Here is an 18545-nt window from a genome sequence, read left to right on the forward strand (position 1 = left end):
GGGGCGTGAGGGGGGGGAGGATGGGGGAGGGAGAGAGGGAGGGGCGGGGGATGAGCGACAACCCCCCCCCCCCCGCCGCCGTCCTCACACACCTCCCCCGTGATGCACCGGGGCGGCCGCGCCTCCCCTGGGGGGCGAGGGGACCCCCCCGGTGACACCCCTGTGCGGGGGTGGGGGCCCGTCCCCTGGGCTGTGAGGGGATCGCCGGACCCTCAGCTGTCACCCCCGCCCGGGAGTGATGGGACCCCCAGAGCCTCGGGTGACACCCCTGTGCGGGGGTGCAGATCCCTCCTCCCGGTGCGAGAGGACCCCCCGCACCCACTGCTGTCACCCCCGGACCCTCTGCTGTCACCTCTGTCCGAGGGTGGGTGTCCCTCCCCTGGGGTGTGAGACCCTCAGCTGTCACCTGTGTCCGAGGATGGGGGTCCCTCTTTCTGATGTGAGAGGACTCCTGGAGCCTCAGCTGTCAACCCCAGGCCTTCGGTGACACCTCCATCTGGGGTGGGAGTCCCTCCCCTGGGGTGTGAGGGGACCTTCAGTTGCCACCCCCAGACCCTCGGGTGTCACCCCCTCCCAGGGTGGGGGTCCTTCTCCCCCTGTGCCACCTCACATGGTGCTGTGGTTTGGGCAGTTTTGGTCCTGGTGAGCTGCCACCAGGGCTGTCACCTCCATCCTCCACCCCCTGAGGGCTCCCAGGGGCTCCTGGGCACCTGTGGAGGGAGGTGTGAAGTGATGGGAGGTCCCCGGTCGGTGAGGGAGGGCTGGAGCGGGTTCCTCTCAAGGCAGGTGTCTTTGGGAATTGCACACATGGGGAATATCCCCACTGGAAGTGTTACACCGAAATGACAAGGAGCGTTTGCCCCGCTCCCACCTCTCCTTGCGCCTCTCGGGCATGATCCCGCTGTGTGTGTGTCACCTCTATCCCGGGGGATATTCCCTCAGTGAAGGCATATTTCTGGAATGTGTCTTCCCTAACCAAAGGATACTATTTCACTGTGTTGTCCCGAGGGTGTACAACCCCTCGGAGCCGTGTGGAGTTGGCCAGTGTGTGATAAGTCGTTTGGGTTGGAAGTTGTGGTGATGATATTCCCTTCTCCTTGTGCAAAAAGGATAACGGGGTAGATTGGGAGCGAGCGTTTTCTTTGTGACATGGGCTGGCGATGGACGTGTATGGATGGAAATAGGTCAGATGTTCCCTGGCCTTAAAAGAAGAAGAGTTTGGGACTGTTCCTCGTGAACAAAATATATGTGTTGAGCTGTTTGCCCTTATCATTTTAGGGTGTTGTCTGAAAATTGTCCTGCAAATACCCGTATCTCTGGCTTGTGTCGATGCCCCCACCCAAAGTGAGACATGTGTTTTGTTAACTTTTAATTCCCATTTTCATAAAGTTGGTGACGGACTTCTTCCCTGCGTCCACACTGGGATGTATGGACTAAAAAGAGCTTCAAGAAACTTGTAGACACTGATCTGTGCAACCTTTATGCTGGGATCCCAGGCTGTTTGCCATCCCTTTCCTTCAGGCCGTTTGGAATACCAGGTCTATGGCAGAATGAGGGCTCCTGGGTTTTTTCTCCATTGTGAAGATCCTGTTGTGATCTTAGGGAGATGGCGAGTCACAGCCTCGTAGGTTATGTTATTTCTGGTGGGATCTGCAAGTTTGACAACTTTATAGGAGAAATGGGCATGGAGGAGTCTGCTGGGAATGTTGCTGTAGAGGTAAAAGAGGGAACAGGAGCTGGCTGTAGAGGTGGAGTGACGCCAGTGATGGAGAAAGAATCGATCAAAAGTGAGAGGGAACACAGGGAACTGAGTTAGAGAGTGTAAGCACACTGGGTGGAGGAAGATGAAGGTGATAACCTGGCTAAGCATGACCATGGAAACAAGGATATCGAGGATTAGGAAAAATAGAGGAAGAAAGAGTTCCAGAAATGGGAGGAGACTGGGACAGAGGAGGGAAATGGGACAGCGTGCAGCAAAGCTGGTGGTGAAATCAGCTTATTTCCAGGGGGCAAAACTTGTGTTTTTCAGATGGATGCTAAAAATACTTCAGTGAAAACAGTTGCAGAGGAGCTGAATAACCATAAGTGAAGGATGGGTTTGGGGCTGCCGAGTGCTGACAGCGGGATGCGAGCCATCCTTTGGAAGTCTTGGATTTCTGCACTGGGTCACATCATACTGTAAACCTCCCTCTGATAACATATGGGAACTTATTTGGTGGTCGTTCATGTGAACAAGTTGTATGTTGTCAAAATGTAAATATTTTCTTCCTTTTTTTTTTCCTTTTCCTTAAATACAGTTTGTTTCCATAAAATGACATGAAGGTTACAAGTTGTAAACTCGAGTAAGCTTAATTATCTGCATACTTAGCTGTTCCCTGGGGACAGGCAATCTGGTGCTGGGGATCTCTTGGAAAGTTTTCGGTTGTATACGTGAGGAAATGTTCCAGTTTCTCTATTAGTGTAGATTTCTAAACTCTTGGTGTTACTTGCATGAGATTTTAGTTACTTTGGACTGCAGTTCTTCTGTCAGGGAGCCTTTGTATTTGTTTGGATGTGCTGCAAAGGGAAATGTGGGGAAAAAACAGAGCTGGTGATGCTCTCTCACACCTTTGGCACTGTTTGTTAGCGGAAGAAGAGCCTGGACTTCCACGATTTGTGTCCTTTGGTGGCAGTTGTAGCGTGCAGCTGGATACTCCTGGAGACAAGACCCTGGTATATGCCAAACTTTGCTATTTAATTATGGATGGCATGTTTCTCATCTGGGGATCTGGTATTCCGTGTGGAGAACCCGAGTGAGTAATGAAACACCCCACGGCTGCTGTTGTGTTCTCTCTGGGTTGCTGGATTAGGCGTCTGTTCATGGGGCTGCTTCTTGTGATCCTGCAGCTCTTGTGGCAGGATGAGGCCAGCATCTTCCTGGGAACCACGGAGTGAGACAGGCTCGTTCCTGGGGTACCTGGAGGCTTTGATGTGCTCTGCAGGGCTTGGATGGCGGTGAGAAGTGAATTTGGCTTGGGTAGGCTCTGTCAAACCTCAGCTGAGGGTTGGCTCTGCACCGTTTCTCAGCTCTGACTGGCACGTTATTTCTTCTGTCTTTAATGTGTGTCTACAAATGTGGGTGAGAGGCTGAGTTCAAAGAAACTGAAAGCAAGTGATCAGTCACTGGAGTTGTAGGTATGGGGTGCTCTGGTGTAGTTTTGTTTTGGTACAGTCTGTTCATTCTTCGCTGCTGCCTTGTTGGTTTCAGTCAGACTGGATGCCTTAATTGTGAATTGTAAAGATTGTTTCCACTGCTTGGGTGTTTATTGATCTGGCAGAATTTAGATAAGTGAAAGTGGAGCAGTCCTTTGTTCACTGTGCATTCACCTGAAAGTCAGACAGTTTAATAACTCTGCAGGAAAGCAAACGTTTGGGTGGAGATAAATTAACCCATTTAATAAAAAAAACAGAGAGTCCCTTCAGTCGAGTCTGTTCAGAGCACACACGCTCAGAAGCAGGGCTGAAAATATCCTGATTTAGGTGATAAACTTTGCAACACAGATTTATTGGGCATAACCCGGGTCATTCCTACTCGAGACAGTTCTCTTGAGTGTCTTAAATATGAGCAGCCATCCTAGAAGTGAACTTCAGGATTCCACATCCCCACCGGCTGTACCCTCACTTGGGTTCTGGACGAGATGCCTGGGAGCACACCCTGCCCTCCTTTGCACTGCAGCAAGATAAGCTTTGTGATTATGCCTTTGCGGCATAAAAGGCAAAAAACTTGTCTTTCCTTTTGCACGAGGGGAGGAATTGTGGGAAATTCCTGAAGGATTAGTATCCTGTAAGTCGTACTGGAGCTGCATCCACATGGCTGGTCGGGCTGTCATGCAGTGACTGCTGGCTTGTGCTCACCCAAGCTTTGTCTTGCAGCTACTTCGGTGCCATTTAGAGGTGCAAGGACCAGAGCACTCGAGTGAAGGACGTTATAAATGGGGATGAAAATCGGGTTGCTGCGATGCTTTGGTTATAGCTGAAATAAAAGACAGTCTTGAGTCTGTGTCGTGCCTTGGCCGGTGCTTTCTCAGCCTTAAATGGGAACTCAGATTAGGGCAGTGATGGAAATACGGGTGAAGAAGAAATAAAAATAGCAAGATCATAGGTGTGCTTGGATTCCAGTGAAAAGCTTGCATGCAAAGTCTTATTTATCTCAAAACCTTACATTTAAATTCTTACTCTGAACCAACGGCACACGAAAACGCACCTCAGAGCGTTTGGAGCAGCACAGAGTAATCCTTATCTTCTCAGCAGTGGTCAGTGTCGTACCACTGGCAGGGCAAACACAGGGTGTCTGATCTCAAGTGTGCAGACTGAGTGTCTGTGAAAGAAAACCAAAACCCAGATGTGTAGCTAACAAGTTCTCAGAGCTACTGCTCGCTCTTCCAGGGCCTGTAGCATTTGTCTGCACGGTCTGTTGGATTATGCATCTGATGTGCTTGAATTGGGTGGTCCTCACAACCTCGTGGATGGGTTGAGGCTTTTAGAATTGTTTTTAGAAACCTTTTGTGCTCTTTTCAAACCACTAGAACGCTTAAAATAACAAACTGTTGCCCTAATTCTGCTTCAGTTTTGCTGGTGATAGCCCTTAGATCAATAGGCTGATATGGACTTGTGCAAAAATAGAAACTAGTCCGTTTGTTTAAATAAAAAACCAAACAAAAAAAAAAAAAAAAAAAAGAAAAAAAAAGAAAGAAAAAAAACCCAAACAACACAGAAAACAAAAACAACAAAAAGAAACCCGTCTACTTTTGGGTTTCAGATCTGGTAATGCCCTTAGGGGAAAACACAGAATATATAAAATATATTATTATTGTATTATATGTAATATGAGGTAATATCTTTAGGAAAGCACAGAATAAGTCAATACTTCTAAACCTGGGACTTACCAGTGTCTACTACATCATTACCTGCAAAGTCAGCTTCTCAGGGAAGTATAAGCTGGTTATTATTGCTATTTTTTAAGTCTGTGTGAAGTTCACTGAATCCAAGTCCAGCTGTTATTAGGAAGTGTGAATAGTTGTGCAGGAAGTTGGAAATATAAAGTGCTGGAGTGTGAACAGGAAGAGCTGCCTTCAAAATATGTGCTCACCACCGAATACATGTGCTGAAAATAACATTTTAGACTTTATGGTTCTTCAAAGGCCGAGTGTTGAAAGGCTCCAGCTCGAGAGAGGGGCTGATGAGGGGCATTTGGGCCCAATCTGTGCAGGACTGGGCTGTTCTGCTGATAAATGCACTCGTTGGGGCAGAAAGGTGCTTCTCCTTCGTGTGGAACTGGGGCTGGAGCTGTGGTTTACTTGCTGCATTTCCACTTCGTGAGTACTTTTGGATATCAATCTGACAGGGAATTCACTTACAGATAAGGGCTTTATAGGCGACATATCAATATTCTGCAGAACGAAAAGCTTCACGTGCTGCTGCGACGTTTTCAGAATTAGTTTTGGTCTGGCAAGGCTTGGTGTTTGGAAAATCCAAAACTCTGTGAAAGAGGGGAGGGATTCAGTCGTGCAGAGTTTTTCCAATGTGGAAAACGGGCCTTCAGTTTTCAATTCAATAAAAATTATGATGTTGATGCTTATAGGTTGCTGACATTAGCATATAGGATGGGTTTTTTTTGTGGCATGGGAGACAAAATTAAAATGAGTAATTGTTGTAGAGAACCTAAGACTCTATGATCCTTGTGGGTCCCTTCCATCTTAGGGTATTGTATGATTCTAAAAACCTTGGAGCTTAGAGTTTCCCATTATTCCAGTTTTTCTCATTTTTTTAGGTTTATGTATTGGTAATATTTTTTATATCACATGGCTTTATTTTAAGGAAAATTCTGTTGGAATTCAGTATTTTATTGTCTTTAGACCTATTCTTTCCACCAGAATAAGGTTTTAATAACTTCTAGGAGGAGCTGAAAGGTGCAGCCTCCTTGTTACAAAGGATCTGACCAACGTCCTCTGGACAATCTTCCCGCAGTGCATTCCAGCATCCCTGCCTGGCTGTGATGTTCCTGCCCCTGTGACAGCGTGGCAGGAGGGAATGTGTCAGGACATCAGTTAATCACACTTACTGTGTGGCACATTAGCATGAGCTGTCACTGGGGGACTGTGTTAATGCACCAGGCTGTGAGCCGGGGCAGCACGTTCCCTTCTGTGATTCCCAGTCAAAGGAGCTGTAATTTCCGAGAGAGGAGCAAAACAAAGAGGCAACAATGTCTTCAGTTGCTGCATCCAGGCTCCTGAGAACCTGCTTGTCAGGACACAAAGAGCTGCCTTCACTTTCACAGGATGCTGAGGTGGTTTTTTTGTTCCTTCCATTAAAACTTCATAAATCTTCTTGAAACCACCAGAAATGGGCTGAAAGAGGTGAGGTGGTGAGAAGTTACCTGGTCCATCCCTTTTCCTGGCAGAATCACCTACAACAGTTTAGCTAAAAATTTTTTTGTTTAATCATCATTGATTTTTAATATTGCGTCAGCTTCCTCTCTAGAAAGTCCTTAAATTAGATTTTGGTGAAATCACGAATTATAAGAGGGAGTAAATCACAGTGGTTTCTATCTTATAAAGAATTCATATACTCTATAAACTTCCTGTAAGGTTCAGCACATCACTTGCAAATCAGGTGCAAAGTTGTTGCTGAAAGCTGTGTGTGCACAGAGCCAGCCAGCAATTCCTCCTGTGTCCTAAATTAATGAGTGGTCACGTGCCACAGGCTGTGGAGCAAGTGCAATTTCCAAGCTACCTTTTTTCTCTAATTTATTGAGAGATAGTTTGTCTTTTATATCAGGTCAATCAAAAATACGAAGCCTCAGCAGGAGGGTACAAAGGGAGATGCTGAAGGCTTGTACCTTCTCAGACTCCTCCTAGTGATGACAACCAATTTAGATGCTTGTGATGATTTTCTCAGCAATCTCTTGTCTTGTGTATTTTGATCAGTGCTTGATGCAGTTAATGCCAGTTTGACATTTGAAATATCAGCTGGAATGAATGTTCCCTTGAGATGAATACCAACAATTTCTCCTTTCCTCAGCTTTGGTGCAGGCTGCCTCCTGACTCAGACCCTCACCCTGCTGTAGTGTTCATTCAGGTTTAGAAGGTGATTGTTACAACAAGAAAAGTTCTAGGGTTTAATTGAAAGAAATATTTTAACCACTAAAGTGCAGTGATGGTAATATAAGAGCCATCTCACTGAAATGCTCACTATTGGCCTGATTCTTATATCTTATTAATAAAAGTCAAAGACAATTGTTTGAATGGAGTTGTCAGAAACTTGCACCAAATTTGGGGTCAGACAAGGAAAATCTTAGACTATCCCTATCTATCTGTTGATCAGAAATTGCAAATGTGTTTCAGCAGAGCATACTGACTTAGTAAGGCTGATGGCACTAAGTGCAGCTAAGAAATTGATGTTGAATTGCTTTTTATCATTGTAGGCCTCAAATTGCTTTTGATGAATATGCAGCCATGCCCATATGGAAGGGGAAATAGCTTTTTGAAACTATACCTGATGAACTTGGGGATTGGAACTAGATGATCTTTAAGGTCCCTTCCAACCTGGGTCATTCTGTGATTCTGTGAATATCTGCAAAAATCTGAATTTAAGTCAGTATTGTTTTACTTGTCCTTTGTCTTCAGCATGTCACCACAGTACAAAAAGAAGCTCTAAGTCTAAATATGATCAGAAGTGATTTTTTTTTTCTCCTCTAAAATTTTCAGTAGACTGTGAGTTTTCATTGATGGCACTTGACTGTCACAGCAGAAATACAAACAGCAGATGCCTCAGGACAACTGTGCAGCTTTACAGCAACAAAAAAAATATTGTTTGCACAGTTAAAATAACATGGAAGTGCCACTAGATTTATTCATTTATTGATTAGTCAAAGTGGGAAATGAGAAGCTGTGGTACAACCTGGAGTTTGGCTGCCTTCCCCTTGGAGGAGAGCTGGGGTGCATCTCGATGTCGGTGTGCAGTGATGCTTCTTTGGACACCAGAGTGTGTAGGACTTTTATTTGGAGGTGTTCCTGCCTTGTGGAGTGTCTAAAGAGTCCACTGGGCTGTAGCAGACACAGATGAAGTCTGATTTGAGTGCTGAACGGAAAAGAAAATCGATTGAATGGTTGACATTGATTCTTCAAAATCAACCAGTAAGAGATGGCTTTTATCTTTGTGCTGGCACATGTGTTATGGATGCAGGTTCATGCTTGTTAGATAATCACTGTGTTTTGTTTCAAACTCGTAACAGAAAATGTCTGTTCACAAAGGAAAGCCTGTGCAAAGGGGCTGCTGAATCTGGTTGGTATTTAACCTGAGAAGAGGCAGATGCCATTTCATTTTCAAATGTAGCCTGGGTGAGGTGAGAGCACCGGAGAGCTGTCGTGTCTTGTGGAGTTTTGGTTGTCTGGTTTTGGTCCTGTGTAAGTACAGCCCTTCAAACAGCTCATGTTCTGTCTTAAAACTGTTGTGAGTGTGGGACTGCAGTTGATCTACGAGCTGTCTGTTAAATCATGAGGGTCTTGGCGTGGCCAGGAGAAGGAAGGCTACTGTGCTCTACTACCAAAGCACCTCTTGTGAGACAAGATGCTGAGGCTTAGCTGCCTAAAAATACTCATAACAATCTGTAACTGAAACCCTGAGCTATGGAATGGCTTGTATGGAAATAATGTTTTTTTGAATTAGCCATTATGAATTCTTGCATGTGGGATGTTTTGTTTTAGGGAACTAGCAGAGTGAGTAACACAAGTTTTAAAAACAGCCCAGCCCTGTTCCCAGCCTTCACTGGTGTTTCTGCAGTTGCTAGCCCTGGGTAGGATTTGTTAGTGCTTGATTGATGGTGAGAGAAGTACAGTGTGAGAAAAAAACTTCACCGGAAGCTGGAACTTTAATTTTTACAGCACAGAACATCGGGGTGTTATTCAGACTTTTAATTCATTGTAGCAAACTTTATGTCTGTTAACCCCAATTGAGCTTCATCTTTCTGGAGAGACATTTCCATTTGTCTGAGCCTACAGACACTAATGCTGGGATAAAAAACATTGTCTATCCCATCTAGTTAAAATAGGAGAGAAGATTTATCTGGATATAAGATGAATAGATAAGTCTGTGGATGGACGTTTTTGTGAAGTAATTAGCATTAAAGTATTTAATTGCACATATGCTGTGCTAACAATTAAAGCAGGTCTAAACCTTCAGCAGTGTGCAGCTGTCAGGATGCAGTGAGCACCAGTGTTTTCCCTGAAAAAGTTAGGCAGGCTCAACCTACTGAAAAATAATCATTTCCATATGATCCTGTTCTCACAGACTCAGCACTTACACAGGTGCTGTAGGGAAGGATTAATGGCAACTAAATAGTTTGTGGAGCAGAAACCAGCCCGGAGAGGGATGAGGGCTGTCTCAGTGGGGGTGATCCATGTTTGAAAACAGGGAGGCGTGCTTTAGGCAGAGTTTACATAAACTAGTGGTGTCAAGTTGCAAATATGCCATTTAAACCTGGAAGGATGGGCTGTGTGTTTAAAATATTGCATGAACTGCCTAAATGTTGAGTTAATTTTGAGGTCATGTCAAGTAATACATATTCATGGCCAACTAATTTTGGAAAAAGGAGAACAAACGCAAGGAAATGTAAATGTAGGCTTAAGGCTTTATGCAGAATTCTGAGTCTTGCTGAGTGGCTTTTAAGGAAATGCCTCTGAAATGTAGTGCCATTAAGTGTTTGCTTACACCCAGGCTTGGATTGTTTTAATTAAGAAGGTGAAAGCTCTGTGTAAACAAACACTTGTGTTTGAAAAGGATTTCGTTGGTATGGCTGGGTTATATACATTTCATGGTCTGCTAACGCAACAAGTGCTTTCTGAAGAGAGCAACACTGTCAAGAAATGACTCAAATTGGGTTTTTTGTCGGGTTTGAGTGACACGGCTTGATGGATTCCAAGCTGAAGGGATGCACAGCTCCAGGGAAGTCTGAGCAAGCTTCACTTCCCCGACACCCGCAGACTGGAATGCAGTTGTAACTCGTGGAGCTCACGCCTTGGCTGCTCACAGATGTGATAAATGTTCGTTTTATTGAGTTAACTCCCAGCTGAAAGCTTTGATTTTCTTTCCTCATCAGGACAGAGCGTTGGTGAGCTACTTAGCCGCAGCATTTCTTTCAAAACAAAGCCATTTTTGCTATAGCTGTGGAAACCAAACAGTGCTTTGCCTGAGACTGGTGCAAAGCTGTCTTCCTGTGATGGGCTGGCACCACGCTGTAGTGTCTCTCTGTTTTCCCTTAGTTTTTCAGTGTAGACAAGGCACAACTGTTCGCCTGACGTTTTTCTTGAAAAATGTCCTGATAGTTTCTGATAGTTGCCAAAACGTGTTATTTTTAGCATGAACTTTTGCAGTCACTCAGTTAATGTCCCTATCTATGAAATTTTGATGGTACAGAATTCATTCGTCGCGGCTGAAATGAATTAGTTGTGTTCTTGTCCACCTCGTGATCTCCTTTAAAATCCAGAACTGGAGTTACAGGAGGATCAGGTTACTGTTGAATATGAAAATGTTGTGTTATCCCTACTTTTCTGTAATCTAGCAGTTTATTTATTACCTTCTGCAATATATACTCTCCTTTTCCATTTATTTGGAAGCATCCAGCTCAACTCTACTTGCTAAATCATTCAGATGCCTAGGAAAAGGAAAACTTGAGTGCTGCCTTCCTATTTCTATAACAAAAACTGGTGGAGCCTCAGGCTATGGATGTGAGCAGTTGTCATTTTGACCACTAAGATACACAATGAGTTATATGAAGTCTTAAAACAAAAAACCTCCACAACCAAACAAGCCCAACTCCATGCATCTGTAATAAGTCTTTTCAACTCTCACTTTCTTGATTTGCCCTTAGACTGACATTATTGTCAAGCTCTAATGGAGAAGGGGAAATCTTAACAGCTTTAAAATCACACAGTGCTGTCTGCTGTGTGACCTTTTTCCAGTTGATGGTTCAATTTATTTAGGTGATAAAGAAAACACTGAGGCATGTGAAGTCTATCTTCTTGACAGATGTGAGCTTACTGAAACTTTTCCCTCATCCTTTTCTCCTTCCCCACATTCACGGTCAGCCTTTTGTTTTTATAAAGTGATCCATATATTTTTCTTTTGAGATTTAAATGCTTTCTAATCTTTCCAAGGCTTCCAGAACTGCATCTGGCTGTTGAGGGTATGGAAAGGCAGATGGACTGATGGTTGTGGAGATGTTCTGAGTGAAAGATGTTTGCATTTTGTGTGAAGTGATGCATGGCTTGGTGTGAAGTGTGAGAGCTTGGTCAGGTCTGTGAGGTTATTTTTCTAAATGCCATTAAATATGGAAAAAGAGGAAATGGCCAGTATTGGTGAGCCACAGTAGCTGATAAACCTGATCTAGTGGGTGGCATCCCTGCCCCTGCAGAGGGGTTGGAATTAGATGATATTTAAGGTCCCTTCCACCCTAAGCCATTCTGTGATTCTGTGATAAAGATTCGTTGTAAAACATGCTCAGAAGTTTTCCTGAAATTATGATTAAAACTTTCAAGATTGCTGCTAAAAGTGTTTGTTATTGTTTGATGTTCACCAGTGATTGGTGTGAGGTTCTGTTTCAATATTACATTACATCTGCCAGTCAGTAAAAAATATTATTTATTGAAAGAGACTTGTCTTAACTTCTGCTCTTACTAGAAGGACACTAAACATCTCGCAGAGGTTCAGGCTGCTGGTGGTCTGCAGCTGCTGCTTGGGGGATATGGTCGACTTGTGCCACCCCTGGGAACAAGGAATTGCAATTCCTGTGAAGTTAAATTGTTCGTTTCACTCTTTCCTCTCAATTTCCAAGAAATCTTGAGTTGAAGTTTGTTCCCATTCAGGAAGCTTTGCACTGAAATGCCAGCATTTTATAAGGCATTGTGGGAGTGCTGGTATCAGACTTTCCAAATTATTTTGGACTGATGCTGTTCTTTAAATCCCCATTTTTTCCCCTCTTATTCTGAAATACTCCTTTACCCCAAGAGCAAAAACTTCCAGGCAATGTCAGAGCTGCATATCATGGGTTTTCTCTGTCAGTAATATGTTAAATGAAAGGTGCATTAGTAGGATTTTTATTGAGTATCCTGTTGGAATAAGTAGGTTCTGTCATGCACTACTGACTCATTTCAATTGGAATACCACAGTTCAGTAAAAGAAAATAATTGAGTCATGGGTTTCTTACTTAAAGTGTGTCTGATATCATCTTTTGCAATAAAATTTTATGAGGGTGAAATGAATTTAGAAAGCTGATTTAATATGGACAGCTCTTTTCCTCTTGTGCTGGGGTGGCTCTTTGAGCTTGAGAAGAAAATGGCAGTTTTGAAAATATTTCCAATAGACAGGCATTATTGGATTAGAAATATCAATATCTATAGTTAGATATTTTCTCCTGGGTTTTGCCATGCTGTCTTGTGTGCAGACAGTCTGTTGGGTAAGCGCACCCTGGTTTGCTTCAGATAATTTTATCTGTGTTAGCTCAAACCACTAATTTAAATTTTTCAGTGAAGCTGGTAGGTTTTTACATATATATATATTTTATTTTTTTTTTCCCCTGAACTGAATTAGGAAATCTTTCTCCATCCTGGTGTCTGAACAGATCAGTGCCAATAGGAGCTTCCAGAGAAGGAAAGCTGATGAGCAGATGAGAGCAGTGACCTCTGTCAGTCAGACTGCGTTTTTCAGGAAGGATGTGAACTGAGACCACCTGAAACTTTATGAAGAGATCCATGGCCTCATGCAGTCCTGTCTGAAGCAGCAGGACATCACTGATATAAAAATGCCAGCATTCCCATGTACTTTTGTGCCGGTGAAGTGACATCTTTGCCAGCGTGATACTTTGCTGAGAGAAGGCAGACAGGACTAAAATAAATGGTAATGGCAGAAGAGCGTTTTCTTCCTGGCGCCTTGAATTTTATCAGAACTTAAGCCTTGGTTTGAAGGAAAAAAAAACCCCAAACAAACCAAAACCCAAGACAAAACACACAACCAAACAGTTTATTTGTAGAATTCTTGGTTAAATTTGCCTCTGTGGGCCCTTTTGGGCAGTGCCAAGTACTAAGAATCTTTATACAAGCCTGAACTAGTGATTAATATAAATGCTAGTGGTGTAAAAGCTGTGTGTATTTGACACTGGACTATACCAGCTCTGGTACCAACCTCTCAGCAGGGCCCTTTACTGAGGTGCTGCAGCAGTTCCACGGGTGTAAACACACACCCACAGGTATGTGAAATCTCCAGGTCGGTGGTGTTAGATCTCACTATTGCCCTACATTTGCTGACACTGTCCTAGTCTGGATTAGCCAAACATTTATCTCGTGGTTTTGTCTCTGGTGTTGTATTGATGCAGAAGGTTCAGATCCTGTTTATGAGCCTCTGCGCTCACTTTAGTCCCTCCTCTCTTCCTGGGAGGAATTTTGGCAGAAAGGGGGTTGACCAGGAGGAACAAGAAGGGCTGCAAAGGAGAGGAGCTTGTCTTGGGACCTCCGTAAAGATTTCAAACAGGGTGTTGGAAGCAAAGGAGAGCCTGGCTTTGCACTACAGAAGCAACAGGAGTTTGGAAGAGTTGGTTTTAATCCTTTCATTTCCTTGCTCCTCCAAATTGTTTCTCTCCCCCTGTCTTCCTGATCCCTCTGTTACAAAGCAGGGACTCTTTCTTGGCATCAGTGTGCATCTTCCAGTGATTTCTGGGAGCTTAGGGTAAGGCTTTTGTGAGGAATTTGGAGCTCAGCTGTCTTCGTGCATTACCAGCACATTTTCCTGAATTGAGCTCACTCCCCTGCACGTGTGACTTATGTCAGGGTTGGCAGGAAGTTGCAGCCCTGGAAGCGGGATGGATGCAGGTATCCTGTCCTACTGAGCTGCTTGAGTGCACCAGTGTGAACCAGTAAATCTGCAGAGAAACAAGGGATCTCTGCAGTGGCAGGTGATGAAAGTGGCCTGGACACGGGTGCAATTGTGACGTGTAGAAATGAAACTTCTGGGTTAGAGTTTCTTCTTGGTTTTGCTCTTTTTGTTGTTTGTTTGTGGTTTTTTGTTTTGGGGTTTTTTTTCCCCTCCTCCTTCTTTCTAGGTTTTTTTTTTTCCTTGCAGAGTAATCACTGCCCTTTCTCATATCCCACCCCAGAGGAAGTGGGAATTTCAGCAGAGTAGCATTGGGGTTTTTCTAATACTTTGCCGCTTCTGTTGGTCTCTGGAAGTTCCCAAAACTACCCCAAGAACCTCTCCTCTTGTCTTCCTAGTGAAAAAAACTTTGATATCCAGTAGCATCCGTCCTGTTCAGCAGCAAGTTCAGTTCAGCCTGGGGACTTTGATCTGCATTGTTCTAGCCAGTCTTGTCCTATTTGTTTAGAATTGCATTCATCTTTGTTTACTAAGGCTCATAAATGGTAACATTTCCTCCAGGAATGTGGGTGTTGCTGTTGATGTTCACGTTTTGTCAGAGGAAGACAGTGCTATGTGTTTTCCACTTTTTTCAAAAAATTATATTAGTTTGAAAATATTACACATATTGTTAAAAAAAAATTAAATATAGAAGTAACTCCTGTATAGAACAGGGGTAATAATTCTTCTGCCCCTCATGTAGGGGCGGTAGAGTTTCCTGAGAGGAGTTGAGAAATGCAAGTTATCATTGCTGGATTTCCTCTTCCTGCACAGACACAGCGTTTGGCTGACACGCTGTGAAATGTGTACCAGTTATCAACATGTTTTCAGCTTCAAGGGTCGTTCAAAAATTCCTTTTCTCAGCTGTTCTGGGGGGGGGAAAAAAAAATAAATTATAGAGACCATTGACACCAGAAGGATCTGTCATGACAGTGTTCTCTACGTTTTTGTTTAGAGCCTTTGCAAGGAGGCTACTGAAATATTAATGGCTTTCTGCTTTGTGAGACACCACATTGCGGTAGCGAGAGCTGAGTATCCTTTCTGTCTTCCCAAAACACACGTGGTTTAGATGCCTTTCATATATTTTAATACAAAGTGGCTGGTTGAGTGGTCCGTGTTCCCCCAGAGGAGCCAAAACTCACTTCATGGATCAAGAAAACAAAGGGCTATAAGGCAATTTACCATTCAGGCTATTGTGGAGGAGGGTGATTTAAAACGTTGTAGTGGCTTGGAAAAAAGAAAAACCCAGAGCAGTGATTGAAAGGCTTGAAATGAGCGAGTTAATGTGACAACTCTCCTTTTCCTCCAGTCTGTTGCAGAGGTGATCATGCACAGTTAATGTCTCCTGTGGAGCTCTGGTACCTGTTTGCAGGACTTGCTTTGAAATTAAGAATGAGACATCATTTATTTAATAGACAGCATTAAAGAATGACTTTCTGATGAAGCAAGTTAGGTGTTAAACACTTTTCAGGTGAACCATTTACTTATGTAATTATCTCTCATTTACATTATAATAAATGTTTCTCCAGGGAGTTTAGCCAATCATGAAATGCAATTAATTTTCAAATGCTCTTCAGCAACAATTGAGACACTAGAGACCGAAATCCCTCGTCAGTGTGTACATTTTTAAACTTCCCTGCTAAAGGGAAGCTGTTTCAGCTCAGCTGATCGTGCAGTTGTTAAATTCTAGGATTTTTAAGTGTTTTATATGTGCCTGTCACTGCAAGTCTGGAGTGCTGTGCTCGATACCCAGCTTGTGTAAGCCTGGTATCTCCCCTTAGTTTCCAGAGCATTGAGTAGGCTCAGGATGCTGTTCCTGAACTTAAGCCTAGGACTTGGTGAAGATGGAGGAGTTCAAATGCTCTTGGTTTCTGTCACAGATTCCAGTTGCTGTATGATACCAGCTGGAGCACGTAGCCAGCTGTTTTGTAGTTTGTCCATATATAAAATGGGAGTAACACAAATCTCGTGTCTCTAAGGTGTGTGTGGAGATGTGGGAGTGCAAGCAACTGGTTGGTGATTGTGGACAGCAGTCTAAACATCATGCTCCTTAAGGTTACTTAATTCGCTTTCTAACGAAAATGTTAGAGTTGCTTTTGAGCACTTAGTGTGCTAATAAGATAAAATAATCTGTGGAATTCCTCCTTCTACAACTGTATTTGGTTCAACAGCTTAGAAAGCTTTTCAAGAATGGATGAATTTTGCTGCAGCCTTCAGTTTTCAGGCTAATTGCTGCTGTGGCTGGAGTAGGGATCTCCATTTGAATGGAGCTGGATTTTTAAGAGTGAACAGGAGCAGAGTGATGTTTTTAGCCCTTGCCTACGCTGAGCAGACCTGTTTCTGCAGCTGGCTCTGGTTTTCTTGCTGTTAAGCCTTGGGCCCTAGTGCAGATACTGTTCCAGCCACGCTGGATTGCAGGGGACAGATGGGCTTGGGTAGGGAAGGGCTTACAGCCGCTGCGGAGGCTTCCAGCCCCGGGCGTCTGCAGATCCGAAGCTGTGGAACCTGCAAATCTCACGTATTTAGAGGCTGAAGAGGAGGAAGAGCTTTTATCCTTTCATGCTTGTAAAATCCAATGTAGGAAAGCTCTTGCCAGTGATACTCTCTCTTCATAGCAAACAAATAAAACCACTTTGGTTGAATTTGTGCATTTTCCTGAGGCTTTCTCTTCGGCCGGGGGTAAAGAGGAAAGGAGGCTTTATTTACAGATGTTGCTTTCAGAATGAGCCTGGCATGATGATATTATCTGTAAATACATCTTTGGGCATCAGACATCTTTCCATTTATTTAGAAATACGAGATAAAGATTGTCTGACATGGGAATGAATGCTAGAGAAAGTCCTGTGCTCCGTTTTGTTGCCTCAGAGTACATACGCAGTTTAAAATGAGTCCGTATCTGCTGTTATATCACCCTGTTGCTTCCAGCAGAATACTCGCATTTTGATTTTGACCTACAAATTTTGGTACTCGCTGTTTACACTGACCTCTATATGTAGGAGACCAGAATGCTTCTGCCTCGTTTGTGGATGTGTCTCTGACACCGAACCTGGTGGGATTTGGGTCCGACCTCCATGAGCTGTTTGGGTGTTCCCTGTAAATACAGGGCAGCCCGTGGGTTTCAGCAGCGTGGATTTTGTAAGCACCTACACACAGATCACAGTCAGATCATTATGTTGATCTAAACCATTTTGTAATCCTCTACAATCTGGGTTTAGAGACTGTTATTAGTGTCACAAATAAAAGCTTGTGACTTCTTTAGTTCTCAGGATAAAAGAAGACGTGTACTATCAGAGAATTACATATTAAAAGTAAAGCAACATAAACATGTGGGAATTTGAGGATAGTTATCCCACTTTTCGTGACTGAGCCCTGAATTGACACTGTTGCAAGAGAGAAATTGATTAATTTTGATTTCATAGTTGACCATGTACTGAAGAAGCTGAGTTAAACCACGAGGATAAGACATGAGTTTTAAAAATCTTTCTTTCTCTATCACTTGAAGCTTTAAACATGGCTCAAAGAAGTGTATTTTATTTGTTTGTTTTTTTTTTTAAACTGAACGTACAGGAAGGAAACCCCTATTTGCCCTGGTGGGTCACGGGTTTGGAGATAGAAATGCATAGAAAGGTACTTGAGAGATCTGTTTTCTCACAAACTATTTTCTAAGCTCAGGAAAAGCCTCTTCAAAATGATCCCGATAGAAAGTGATTCCAACTCTTGTTACATTCCTGTGTGTAATGGATATCTTGCCATTACAGACACAGGCAGCTCCCAGCCTCCATCACCGGGAGCGCCGGCAGGGAGGGTGTGGGAAGCACAGTTGGCATCTCTGATGGGTGCAGCTCGCTTTGGCCTGGACTCTGTGGGGTGATCGGACGTTGCCTCTGCCCTGCATCCCGCTCCTGATCCCCTGCTGCTGGGTGTGTGCCCGCAGGTACCTGAAGGAGTTCCGCACGGAGCAGTGCCCCCTGTTCGTGCAGCACAAGTGCACCCAGCACCGGCCCTACACCTGCTTCCACTGGCACTTCGTGAACCAGCGCCGCCGCAGGTCCATCCGCCGCCGCGACGGCACCTTCAACTACAGCCCCGACATCTACTGCACCAAGTATGACGAGACCACGGGAATCTGCCCGGAAGGAGATGAGTAAGTGAAGGACTGCACCCTGCTTTTCAGGCATTAGGCTTTTGGGATCAGTCCAGGTGATGATTCCGGCCAGTTCTTGTGGAGATGAGGCAAGTCAGCAGTAAAGCAGCTTTGTCACAGACGTAACATGAGACGAGATGTAAAAGCTGTAACAGCAGTCTGTGTGCTCCAGGCCTGCTAAGGATGACTTAGATGGGAATTTGGCTCTTGGGAATTCACTGTCTTTGGCGTCTTCAGCAGAACTCAGGTGGGAAAAACAGCTCAGTGACAAAAAAACTCTGTTCCTGTAAGTCCCTGACTCTCAAGTAACAGCTCTTGCTCACTAGCAGGGTAACTTAGTTTTTCACAGATAGAAGAAAAAAAGGAGGAGCTTTGTCCTCTAGTCTGCCCCCTGAGTTATCTGTCCCCAGCTTTTAAAAACATACCAGTTTATTTTGTCTTCTGGAACTTTAAAGAAGGCAGT

At 43.9% G+C, this 18545-nt stretch overlaps 1 protein-coding gene across 5 annotated transcripts in view; it reads left to right on the plus strand.

The window, feature by feature from the left end:
* UNK (unkempt family zinc finger) overlaps window positions 1-18545 on the plus strand; it is a 46764-nt gene that overhangs the window by 1869 nt on the left and 26350 nt on the right. For all 5 annotated transcript variants that reach the window (XM_017832990.1, XM_017832992.1, XM_017832994.1 and 2 more), the window contains exon 2: window positions 17873-18082. The gene's annotated coding sequence lies outside the window, so the exon portion shown is untranslated. The remainder of the gene's footprint in view (window positions 1-17872; window positions 18083-18545) is intronic.

This window comes from Lepidothrix coronata, unplaced genomic scaffold (genome assembly GCF_001604755.1).
Source record: "Lepidothrix coronata isolate B3197 unplaced genomic scaffold, Lepidothrix_coronata-1.0 Scaffold210, whole genome shotgun sequence".
NCBI classification, from domain to species: domain Eukaryota; kingdom Metazoa; phylum Chordata; class Aves; order Passeriformes; family Pipridae; genus Lepidothrix; species Lepidothrix coronata.